The sequence below is a fragment of the Psittacula echo genome (assembly GCF_963264785.1).
Source record: "Psittacula echo genome assembly, chromosome: 4".
In the NCBI taxonomy this organism is placed as follows: domain Eukaryota; kingdom Metazoa; phylum Chordata; class Aves; order Psittaciformes; family Psittacidae; genus Psittacula; species Psittacula echo.
The window spans coordinates 116,786,605-116,800,171 of NC_137738.1; positions in this window are offsets into that span (position 1 = coordinate 116,786,605).

The following is a 13,567-nucleotide window of genomic DNA, read 5'->3' on the forward strand; positions in this document are numbered from 1 at the left end:
AAAAAAGAGAAGAAATCCTTTGATTAAAGTTACCAGCTTAAAATGATTTGTTCACAGTTCATCTACTGAAGGGAAAGCCCCCATAAAAGCAACCTACAGCAGAAAGCGTATGTGTATAATTTGAATAGGTGCCATTCAAAGCCAGACAGAGAAAATAACAGGCTACATGCTCTTCAAGCCCTAACCTCAAGCCTCAACTGCTTCCAGTCGTAGCACAGTGGGAGGTTTCTTCCTAAATTTACAACAGTAAAGCAGTGAACAACCAGGAAAATGAAAGCGGCGGAATCAGACTTCAGGCTTAGCAACCCAGAGCTGAGAGCAAAGCAGCTCACCACCGCTTTGAGACCAATCTCAACAAGCATCACAAACCCAGTCAAAATAGAGATGTCACTAAGTGGTTCCATTTCTGTTTGGAAGAATTAAAAAGCCAGAATTGTATTTAATTGTACTTTTGAAAGAGAGCTACAAACCAGCTACATATTTGATTTGAAACTGAAATGCTATCTTCTGGTTTCTTTTCTGAGTGTCTATAAATGTTGCACTTCTAAGTGAATTGTAAAAAGTATTGGTGAAATGTAGCAAAGGTTTTGAGACAGCTTCAGTGAAGCAGTGCTTCTGGATCAGTGAGGTTATGGCACATTTCCTGAAGGATAGATTAAAACATGGGGTAGGACTTTCCCCAAGTGCCAAATCCTACTGACATTCTAGATTATCTAAGCATATCTCCCTGCTTTGAAAACAACAACAAAAAGCAGTCAATTCTGAATATTTTGCCTGTTTAGACTTCAGTTTGTCAAGAAAAGCTCCATTTAGGGTGATATTTCTGAAGTGGGTATTGAAAAAAACACTGCTCAGATCTGAGGCTCCCCAGTTTCTCATGAAATGAAAACCACGTGTTAGTCACCCTCCCCAGCTCTATAAAAACCAAGTCATAAATCTTTCTGGCATCTCTGTTCACTCTCCTGATTACAGTATATAGCACTAATAGACAAAGCAGGCTTCTTTTGCTAAGTTGCTGTCTGGAGAAGTTTGTGAAGGCGACAGTAGTTATGTAGATAAAGCCTCTAACTCCACATTAATATATAGTGGGAAAAGAAAAGAAATAAGAGCTGTCAAAGTATGGAGTACAAGATACACCTTGCATTAGCATTTCTGAGCTGAAGAAATGGGCTATCAAGATTTAGGTGGCATAATATTCTGCATTCTATTAAAAAAGTATCATTATCATCAGAGAACATTTAACATAAAACCTTCCTACGGATTCCCTGCAGGAATAAGGTGGCCTAACTAACAAAGCCTTGATTTATTCAATAAAACATACTCCTTTTTCCTTTGAAATGGAGACAGGGCACCTACTTCTACCACCTCCATGGTTCAGCTGCCACTGCACAAATGTTCCTTTATAGCCAAGGAGTACCTGGGCACTACTGCGTGGCCTTATGTACAATGGTTTCTATTCACATGCCTGGTGAGAAAGAGCAAACAAAGACACAAGCAATGGCTAAACACACAGAAACTTATGCAAACTCCCAGAGACCATTTCCCCCCTCAGCAGGATTTTCACGTAACAACCTATTTGCAGATGCATGAAGGAAGTCAAAACAAGAGCAGGATTTGCTGCCTTAGCTCTTCTTTTTGCAGCCTTGCTGGAGAGAAAGGAGAGGATCAGAGTCTCACAATGTATAGCTGTAAAAACAGCTTTACTTGTTCTCCAAATGTTTTTGCTTCTCAATTAGCAGTCATGGCTCATGAAAATGCTGTGCCAGACACACACGTTCATCTGTCATTCATTACATGGTGCTACCAGGAGCATGCATGCCCCTTAGACCTATTAAACATCTGTGGTTTGGGGCATGTTGCACAGGAGGTGCAATCCAGCAGATCTTCTGGATCTGGTCCAAGTCACAGATTCCCCCTGGCAACACACCCTTGTGGTGGTCCTTGAGGTGACCCAAAATAACATGTCTATAGAGTGAGTAGGTCTTGTTTCTCAGAATCTCAGTGGGTACCAATGCACTGACAAATACCATACCTAAATTAGATGTGCAAATAGCCCTCTGGGATCATGGAGACTGTTCAGTTGAGCAAAGCTTACACACAAGAACTACAGCGTAAGATCCTGCTAATTGCAATGAGAGCAGACTTGGCCCAAAGGAAGAGATGTACCAAAAGCATTGAAGATTCTTAGGGCAGGAATTGTGTCCTTGTGTGAAATTGCCTGTAAAGTATTCTCCAAATATAGATATATAAGAGGAATGAGCGAAACACAAGCACTGGTGGCATCCAGACAATATAGCTATCACCCAGCAAGCAGGCTATCATCTTACTTTCTCACACCCAGTCCACTGTGTTACAGCCCTCATTTAACGTTAGCACACCAATTCTTCCAAAGGAGGCCTTCCACCAACTGTGCATCAAAAACCTGCTTTGTGAAAGTTGTGATGCTGTTTCTAATACAGCAATCAGAAACCCAATGGGGAGAGAAATGCAACTGAGGAATGACATTGCTGTAACATGTCTACTTTTTAGTGCATAACTCTGATCAGCTCATAAATAGCACACACTGAAGAGCAACCTCCAGATGTTCACCACTGACTCTTTAAATGCACATTACCACTACAGATAGGCTGGATGTAGCTGCGTTACAAATTGGAACAGAACGCTTCCATTCCCACAGCTTTCACAACATGGCTATAAGAAAATAAATTGCAGCGTAGGAAAGTGGCAAGTTGTAGTCTGTATTTAGAGGAGGAGGAGGCGGCAGATAACTGCGCGAAACATTTAGTGCCTTGCACTGAGAGTGTGTTACGCTGTGAAACTCTTCCGTGTTTTTCTCTGAACAGTTATGCATAAAATAAAACAGCAGCCTGTCTTAATGCACTCCAAACACAGACCCTCTCTGATTTAAATATGCCTAAACCTTGTTTATAAACAGCATCTTTCTGCTTAAGATTAAAAAGCATCCTAAGTATTAATCCTGCATTCTTCCCTGGGTTTAAAGGAAAAGAAAATACATAGCAAAAAAGATATTCACTAACCAACATCAGTGCTAGGATGGCTGCAGAATGCTTTCTATATGTCTGTGATAATTCAAGCATAATTTGTACTTGTGAAGAAACATGAATGGTTGGTTACTTTGAGACAAGACTCACCTTGCTCCCTTTGGAAACCATTTGTGCTCTTAAATCATTTATTCCTGGTACTGTGCTCGTCTGATAGTACCATTTATCAGCTCATCTCAAAAGAGAAGAGCTATATAAAGTTCTTTGAGTGGCACTTCCCCAGCACAGGACTCTCACACCTTGTCCTGTGGCTGTGACATCGATACAATCCAGCAACCTCTTTGCATTTACCAAACCTCAGGGAAAGCTGGCAATTTCCATTTGCCCCCTAAATTACCAGACCTACTTTCCTTTAAAAACTCTGATCCTTGCATCCCTTCCCACCCCCTCATACACTGCAGTTTCTATAATCGTCACCTTATGTAAGAGACCCAGAACCAGGAGCAGTTATTTATCAGTGTTTGCGTACCCTCGCTTTCTCCCTGGAGAGCACCAAAATAACCTAATAGATCCCTGTCTGATCCACGTGGGCTACTGCACATCCTTGTGCTCGGTGGCACCTACCGTCACCTGGTACCAACTGTCCCCATAAGGGGAGTGATGCTGAGGACAGAGGAAACAAGTTCATGCTGTTGGTACCATGAGGTCTGTGCTCCAATGTTCCCCCTCTCTGCTCATGGCAGAGGTCTTGTGTGACACACCAGGCAATGGGGCACCCCGCTCCCCTGATGCCCTGAGCTTTGCTCAATGGGAAAAATACAGGAAAACAGGAAGGAGCATCCACGGCCTCAGAACCATTGCAGCACACAAGTGTGCCTGCAGCCGGAGAGCTGGTCTGCCTCCTGACTTCGCCCCAGGAGCCCGTTCCTCTCTTTTATTGTTTGCCAGTTGATTTTTCAGGTGGCTCTTCTGCAGCATTGTCACTCAGCTGGTTTCTAACTGACCTGGCAGGTTTTTACTGCTCTCTTCCTGCTTGCTGGCAGAACAACAAAGTCTGGGAGATTTATGCGTCCCGGCTCCCACACAGGAGCTGTGAGCAAAGCCTCCTCCTGAGGAGAGGAAGTTTTTGCTGACAGATGCTTCTGAAGTGTCCCTGTGTATTTAGGCCTTGATCCATCAGAGCACTGGAGCTCAGCCTCGGGCACATCCATATTGCTGTCACCAAGCTATGTAAAGTAAGGTTCGTGTTTAAGTCTTTTGTGGGCTTAAAGCTTCAGTTTATTGTCCTGGCAGCTCATACAGTCATTATGTGGCCTACAGTGCTCTAGGTTGATGATTTACAGAACAGCAAAAAAAGAGTTTGCAGCATGCACGTGTTTCTGCAGTGTACAAGAACAGAATAACTTGCTTGGTCCATTCTAGGGAAGGGCTTTTACAAGCAAACATGTGTTTACCCTTTGTACTTTCATCACAAAGTTTATGGACCCAGCACAGTTTTCGCCTGTGCAAAACACCAGTAGGCAGGAGCTGCTCCAGAGAAGCCCTGTAAGTGCCTGTTAGACACCATGCAGGGTGCTGGGGCTAGCAGCAGCCTTACAGGGATAGATACCTTCTCCAAGATGTAGTCACTGCTTCAACCCACTCCTTGTCTTGCTGATTTGGTTCATTGCAAACTTTGTTTGTTTTTAAAATCTCCATTGACTTTGTCATGAGAAGTTCCTTTGTGGGAAGCAGATGGGAACTAGTGTTGTTCCAGAAAGCTGGAAGGGTTTCTAAAGAGGCCAGACAAGGTTGTCAACAATTATCTAGTTTGTAATAAAAACACTTTTCTGTTTTAAAACAAGAAAAAAGTTTGGGTTTATTGCATAGAAATCTCAACTTATCAGTGAGCAGACTTTTTGGTGCAGACAAACCAGCACCCATGCTTGAGCTTTGCATTACTGGTATCCTCCATCAGCTTTATTCTTCGAGCAAGCCATTCCTTCAAAGAGCTGCTGTAGCGTGGTGCTCTCAAAAGCTGATCATCCCTGCCCCGTGCCAGACCACCTTCCTTCTGTTTCTCTTTTCTGCAGAAATGAACCCCAAAGACTGTACAAGCCAAATTCAAAGACCTTATTTTAATAACTTGCCAGCCAGACAAAATTAGTTTTGCTGATAAGGGAAATCCACTTGTTTTCTGAAAGAGAGACAGGAAACAGCCGTGCCAGCTCAGGGTATCACACGCGGCCAGGACTGGAAATAGCAGCACTCAACCCCAGAGTTCATCTGTGAGCCACTTCTTCAATAAAATAACCCAAACAATTTCCTGATGCTTCCCTAATTGCCTCTGTCTGAAGTTCTTCTCCTCCCCTTTGGCTTTTGAAGAAGAGTAGTGCAAGTCCCTTTCACCTTTCTTCGCTTCAAGAACCACATTGCTCTTACTAACAGGGTTGAAAACTCACCTCAGGTTTTTGCTAAAGAGAAGTTCGGCTTCTTGACTTTATTATTTGCTCACCTTCCACAGTGCTGCCATATAGCAATAATCAATAAATAGACATTTTTACATTTGAAATGTAAAGCTACCTGGTGTCATCATCACATAATTTGTGTTATAATAATGCTCGGTTTTCACCTGACCTTTAGAAATCAGCAGATTCAATTACTTGTAGCATTTGCTGAAGATCCTCCAGGGACCTCACCATAAATTATACTGTATTCTACAAATAGATATGACAACATTAATCAGCAAATTAAATGACAGTGATCATTCCTGCGGAGATACTCAAACATCTGATTGAGCTGGTACATCAGAACTACGCAGCCCACAGCTTCAGTCTGCAATCGATACTGTTCTCATGCATAGGAAATGCTGACCTTGCAAGCGGGAACCTGTAAGTTACTTAAGATGCCTGCTAAAAGAAGAGAGAAAAAGGCTGATGCCTCCAAGCAAATGATAATGGACATTGATGGATGGTGTCTCCAGTCCATTGATATTTTGCTATGATGTTGCCACCCATTTGATTTTACACAATTATTTCCAGACTGACCAGGGCTGTACACTTTCTAATAGTGACTCTTAAGCCAGCAGGAGAGAGCTGTCACTGCCCCAGCACCAAGATGCTGCCTCCCTCCAGGCAGCTCTTGCCAGATGGACCTAAGGCAATACCTCCTGGAGGTATACTCAGTAGTTTCCTTAACAGCCATTTCACAGTGGATGAGGATCAGACCTTATCCCATCTCCACCCTCATGGCTCTGTCAAATTGCAGTGTCTTTACTTGTCAAAACCATGCACTATCAACCGGCTGCTGCATTGTGCCCCATGTGTTGCCTGCACAGCATAGTGACAGCAAAAATGCTGAGCAGAAAGGAAGACTTTTCGGTGCAAAAGACCTTCTACAGGTCATAAAACAAAGGACCATAGCTGGGACCAGGCTTGTAAACCTTTGGCAGAGAAAAACAGAGGGACCACAGGCCATGGCATGGCTCTGCTGGGAAGGTCAGCCACATGAGCACCTAGGCATGTTCTGTACTTGCAGGCAGTGTCACCTTGATTCAGCCCCATCCTCAAGCTTTTCATTAGAGGCAGGAGCTGCAGGAGGTGGGGGCAGCATGGAGGTGAGAGGTGCGATTACATCCTCTACCACAAGCTGTTATTTTGACAGCTCTATTACAGTCATATAGAAACAACTCCTGGGAAGTGTAAAGCACTGCAAAAAAAGTCAGGGAAATCATCTGTCCTGCAATATGCCAGCTTTCACTGAGGAAGAGGACTAGATGCCAATGAGAAGATACGTGATGGATTCTTTCTTTGGCTTTTTCTTTGGCCGTAGCTGAGTATTGTTCACCTGAAAGCCACCATGTCTGCTCTTACTTCTTGTCTGGTTATGCATAGAACCATTGAATAGTTAGGGGGTTGGAAAGGATCTTAAGATCATCTAGTTCCAACCCCCTGCCGTGGGCAGGGACAAAATCCATCTGATGTTTATTTCATAGCAGCCCTCTATCCCAGCAGATGGATTCATTTTCCATATGAACATGAAGACCTCAGCCCCAGCTGCGGGGAAGGGAGGAACAGCCCTTTCCTGAGCTGCCTTTTTTAGAAAAAAGCCAAAGCAGCTCATCCCAGGAATCACTAGCTATGCTCAGTTGAACTTTCAACTCTGATTCCATATGAAGTAGTACAGATTGTAGAAGACAGTGCAGTGATTTCCTACCCTGAGTGCCATTGCTACCAAGTCCTCGTGTGCTGTGCATGTCCATGCCAGGACTTCAGTGACAGCTTTTGTGAATGCAGCTGCATTTTGTAGTTTAACAGTGGTATCACATCTTGTATAGACCAAGACATCTCAAAAACCACAGCAACCATCAAAGGAGCATGACACAGTTTGCAGCCACCTCTGCAATAGCAAATAGAGCCACATGCTCAGCCCAGCACATGGCTACAGCAAGGCAGCCCTGCTGGGACCCAAACTACATGTTCCCATCATTCTGCTCCTTTGAAAGCCTGTATCACCACCTGGAATGGTTGGTCACCAGAAGAGCTCTTTGCTCTGCACACCTTTGTATGATAGAGATCCACCTTCCTAATCCAGCAACATGCTGGGAGCAGATACACCCAGTCAGTCTAACAGCAAAAATTCAGTATTAAATGTCTCCTTACTTTTCTTTCTCTTATAACCTGCACATAGTGCTTCGTCAGATAACCCAGTGTGAACAATGCTGCTCATTTATATTGCCTCCTTGGCATCCTCCAGAAACATGTATGCAGTTTTCTCTTATTTACCATTCCTCCCACCTTGGGGAAAGAAAGCAGCAGAACTGCTGATGGAGGAGCTCCACACTCCCTTCCAGCTCCTGGTGGCAGTTGCTTAACAGCAATGATTTGTAAGGCAACATCAGAGGCAAATGTGTAATACAGAGCCCTACACAGAAGAAATGCCTGTCAAGTACTCCAGAAATTCATTGTGACTTTGGTACATTCTTGTTTGACAAGAGGTATCCTGTAAAGTTTAGATTTCATCTCTCATTATTGCAAATTATTCTCCCAGCTGAAGTGCCTTTTCTCTTAGGCAATACACTGCAAATTGGTGCTGCACTCTGGCAGTCAAGGGAGGCTCAATCAGCATCTCCCTTCTGTCAAGGGAATGCCTTTGAGGGCTTTGCTTTGCACCTGACACTTCTTGTGAAGGGGCCCTCACAGCAAAAGGAAAAGCTTTCAACCTAAGAAACAGCACCCGAGTGCTGCCAGCAGGAAGCATCCTCACTAGCATCTTAGAGAAGCTTTAACCACTACATAGACTGACATACTTAATCTCTTTTTTTTACTTACAAACAAATGACACCATCAAATGCTTCCAGAAGAGATGAGGTTGCACAGTTGCAACCGTAGGAAGCAACTTTGCATCCTGCTGCAGCAACTCTGCATGCTAGCAGAAGATGATTTCAATTTAAACCAAAATAAGATTCCATTCATTTGTTTTCCCATTTACTTACCCATAAGCATTCAAAACCCACATGTCTGATGCTGGTATCCAGGTTGCACTAGCAGGAGCTTTCATGGTGCCATGGAGGATAAATGAATAATCACTGGAAAACAACCCAACCTCTCCTTGAAATGGTGAACATGCCTTTGGAGCTACTATTTATACCCATCTGGAGCTGATGAGGGTCAATCCCTCCACCCTATCCCACATATGAGTCATCAGAATTGACTCACTCTCCCCTATCTCCTTCACCAGGTGGCCTCAGAAGCTGCCTGTAGGTATGTGGCGGCTCTTCCTGCCCTACTAACATATGTGCCAAAAGAACATGCCTTCTCATTGCCCTCATCCTGTCGCTTGCTCCTTCTGGTGCTTTGACACCCAGGTATTCCCATTCACACTTGTCTTAGTGCTTCTACTGCCACTTCTGCAGGTATGCACCAGGCCTGCAGCACCACCAGCATTTTCATCCCATGGAGGGCTGTGCTTTGGCATGGATCTGCTGCTTGTTTAGGTTATCCTGTGCTGTTGCATGTTAGTCAGATGCTCAAATGTAGCATGTTGATGAGGTGGGTGTATGTCTCTTAGGCAGAAGTTGTGATTTTGCTGCTAAAGCAAGCCTAATAAAGAATGAAGCTCTGTGCCCACTTTTGACTATCAAACCCACATTGCACAGCTGGAGAAGCCATGCAGATAGCTTCTGCTATGCTTAAGCACTACATCTGTAGTGACATCATTTCACTTCTAACAACACACTTCCAAATGCTGATGCCAACCTCACCTGATGGCACTGTCACCACATTGAAATGCCTTCAGTGTTTTAGAGTGCCATAAAGTGGCATTTGTGTTCTCAAAGTTTCATTTTTCAGACCCTATGTGTACCTGCTGATAAACCCCAATTCCTTCCTTCCCAAACTTGCTTTCTTTGGAGCCCTACAGGAAGCTACAGTTTTGCTAAGGAGCACACTCAGCCTCTGTACTCCTCACAGGACAGCCCAGGGCTATGAGCTTCTGTGAGGAGCCTTAGGATAGGTCTGACTTTGCCTCATGGGGAGTAGTGGCCTGTCCTAGGGATTGATGTTCTGAATACCTGGGAAGAAAGGGCTTCATCCAAGCCCTGCAGAGGACTGCAAACGCACTTTCTGTCCATCAGGAAGGTGATATAATCTTGCTTGTAGAGGATGGTACTACTAACTACTTTGCTAAACTGAGGCAGTTATCCTTGCACATTGGTCTGGACTATACGAAGAGAAACTGCTTGTGTTGAAGTGCAGCAGTTCTGCTCAGCCCAGAGGTGCGTTGGGAATCACAGCAACTCAAAGACATTTTTAGCTCTCTGCTCTGTCTGCACCACCTTGGTGCAGTTTGCCAAGGATGGAGAGAAAGGCTCTGAGTCCCACAGGAACAGAGCTCTTTCCTTTTCCTTGCCTTGTTTGTCCACATATTTTTAAGGCAGCACTTAGTCCTCTGGGGCCACGGGCTTAGTCAGGGCTTTGTGGGAGCCTTGTTGTACAATATGAATATAGTAAAAGCTACAAATAAGGTTGTTTGCTTTCTCCCTTCCCCCTTTCCTGTGTCCTGTGTCCTCTGCATGGGTATGGCGGCATTGTTTTGAATGTTTCTATAGCACCTCTTGCATCTAGGAATGGATAGAGGGAAAATCAAGGTGGGACAGGTGATTTATCAGTGGATCACCACAGAGAGTTGCATTTGTCATGAGCTGGAGTAATTAAAAGTAGTTTTTGCATGTTTTGGATGAGGGATGCTGACTTCAGTCAGGGCATGAGCTGTGCAAAGTGCTTATTTTTATAGTTTTGACGTAAATCCTGGAATGTTTTCGTTCTTAATTTGGAACGCTTGCCCCAAAATGTTCCAAGTCTCTGTAGATAAGTCCAGGCTTTTCTTCTTCCTGATGTACATCCATACACATTAAAGTCCCAGACTTGATTGCCCAAGTCATTTAGGTGGACTGAATACAGGACCAAGGCATCTTTTAAAAGCGATAACTTCCAAGTGCTGTGATAGACCACTGATCCCAGGTGAGATGCACAGTTTGGCTATCTAAAATCTATCTCCTTCTGTGCTGAAGTGACATGGGTTATGTGCTTAACAAAACAAACCCAACCTCCTGCCAACCCAGCACATACACAAAAATAATTTCCTTGGTTATATTTTCCTCTAGGGAGGTTTAAACTGTCAGCTTTGCTGAGCTACGTTCACCCCTCTCATTCTTTCTCATGGGGGATGTCCTGCCACGGGGGACTCATTGCAAACTCATGTTTTGAAATTTTCCAGAGGATTTAATATTAATTCACATACAAGAGACTTGCAAGATCTTCCTTTTGAAATGGTCATATGCTATCAATAGCTGCCAGAGCTGGTTTTGTTCAGCTTTGACAACTAGAGCAAAATATAGTCAATGCAAACACTCCTGATCTCAGGATGACATGGACATACCGTTTTTCAGGTCAATCGCTGTCTCAGGATATGGGCACACGATTGTTGGCTCACCAACATTGAGACTCATTTCAAATCAAGCCACCTTATTCATATCACTTAGTGTTGAAGGAGTTGATCTCTACATTTCCAGTTGTATCTTCTCTTGTCCGTGGAAAGTCCATTTTGGCCACCAACAATAAACTCTTAACAACAGCAGCACACATCTCAAAACTCTAGAAGTGAACACAGGAAAAGTAGAAGCTTTTTGTTCTAATCTAAGACACTGGCTAGCATCAGTTATTGTAATGGACAGCAATACAAATCTGTGAACCCACAGGGCTTGTCTCATGATACACACTTAAGAAAAGGGTTTCTCACTTGTGCAGTCTCAGCTGTCAATCTGTCAATCTCTGCAGCCACCCACAGTCAGAAGTAACAGTGTGAGAGCACTGCCAACACTCTCCTGTTGAAACTTGGGGTTAGTATTTGATATCCATGACAATCCATCTGTTAAAATCCACTGGAATCCAGCTCTCAAAGCACTCTAAATGATTAATAATTAAAAGCTGCCTATATAGGAACCTAATGTGCCAAAACGTTGGCTAGAACAAACTTCACACAACAATTTGCATTACAGCCTTTTCATCAGTTACAATAAAGAGGATGGTGCAATCACAATTTCATTCTTACGTTGATATGCTTTTGGGTCTTTTCACTAACACGTGGCAGAAATATCTCTGCGGCAATAGAAGGGGTCTTGGCATACCTGTGCCTAAATGGTGCGTCAATGCCTGCTCTTCTTGCCTTACAAGTCTCCCGTAGGGAAAGCAGAGATTTAGCCTGGATCCAGATGCTGTAATGTGAGTGGCTGGCTGTAAGCATGCCTGAATAGGCTTCAACTGCAATCAAAGCCTCAGTGTGCTTCCCATGGAAAGCTGCCTGGTAAATTGATGTGATTTATTGTAAGGCAAGTCCCGCTCCTGCTGTAGCTGGTGGTAGATCCCAATTTTGCCAGGGAAAGCAGGATGAGACACTGTTGACTGATGCCTGTATCTCTGATGTGCTAGCCAAACAGATAGCCCAAGATAGATAGTTGTATAGAAACATCGTCCATCCCCTTCCTCCCTATTTATATAAATAACTCATGTTTTTAATTGATTATCTGTCTTCTACAGCTCCCTGTGTTAGTGGGTTTGTGACCTTCACTGATCTAGAGTTGCCAACTCTGATTTTACTACAGGGGTTACAATGTTTACTGGGGTTTTTTTGGAAGTATCATCTCCTAGAGTCATGTGAAAACAGTTTCCTTTCACAGCTCAGGAATGGTCCCACCTCTGCTGCTTGCCAAGGGAGGTGCAAGGAATGTCCCAGTTGGGTTTTGAGCTTGTGGTAGTACTGAGGAGTAAACCAGCTCCTGCCTTACTTCACACCACCGGTCTGTCACTCCACAGCGTACATACTACACTGATTTACACCATGCTGACAGGCTTACATCCTTACAAACCTGGCCCCAATTCTCAGGACTGTTACAAGAAATCAATTTGAGTGGCTGATACTGAGTGCTGATCCTCCAGCACTTGCATTTCTCCAGGCATTCATACCATCTGCATCCATGATGCTGCTGGGTTGCTGAAAGCGTGGTTTGGACCTCATCCTCCTCTTGGCTCAGGGCAAGCACAGTCTTATTTTCATTCCCCTATGTGAAGAAAGCAGATCTGGTGGCAATTTAAGGATCATACAGTATCATAGGCTACAGAAAGAATAATTTATGCCCTTGAGCCCTTCTCAGATCTTTCAGGACAGTCAGGCATCTGAAGGAAAATCTAAGTTCTTTGGAGAGCCTCAGGGATGAGTAATGTACCCAAGAGAACTTGGGGTCCAGACATGAAGGGATTAGCATGATCCACCAGCATGGTTTTGTCATCTGAGACAGACTCAGGCACATACTTCATGTCTCCTTGTTTCATAACAGCCATCTGGACGTGAAAATGGGGGAATATGGGAGCAAGTTTCACGGCTCTGGTTTGTCTTCTCATAAGCAATACATCACCTCTGGCTTTTACAGGGGACTGAGGGATGCCTTTTTTGCTGTAAGCTTACACCACTCCTGTTCCATTCCAATACCCATTACCTGTAGCTCTGGAAGAGGGGAAATACTCCAGTAACACTTAACCCAATATGATCACAATCATCCAAAATGCAAAATGCTTTTATGCTGGGTGGAACTTGCTGCTCTGTTGAGTATTTGTCAAGCAGTCAATGTAAAAACATACCGAGTACTCCTCCGGGATTTTGTTGTATTCATACAACGAGTCACTAAGGCAGCTTTGCCTCTGTTGGCATTTGCCTTCTACCTAATGCTGATACCCCTCCACCCCTAAAAAAGGCACCCCAAAAGCAGCCTGTTAACTGCTCCAACTGGAACAATTCTCTACAGTTCCCTGGACGTGTGGCAGTGGGCAGTCACTGTGAAACTGTTGACTTAATGCAAATCTAAGAGGATCTAGGGATTAGAAACCTAAATAAACACCCTCCTCCCCTCCCACAAGAACAATACCACCCTGAATCCATGTGAATGCAGAGTTTCCAGCCCAGCTCCCTCCCTGAACATCTGACAGTTCATTTTAAAAGAAAAAGGAAAAAGCAGAGCAGAGGGTTCCCTGGTG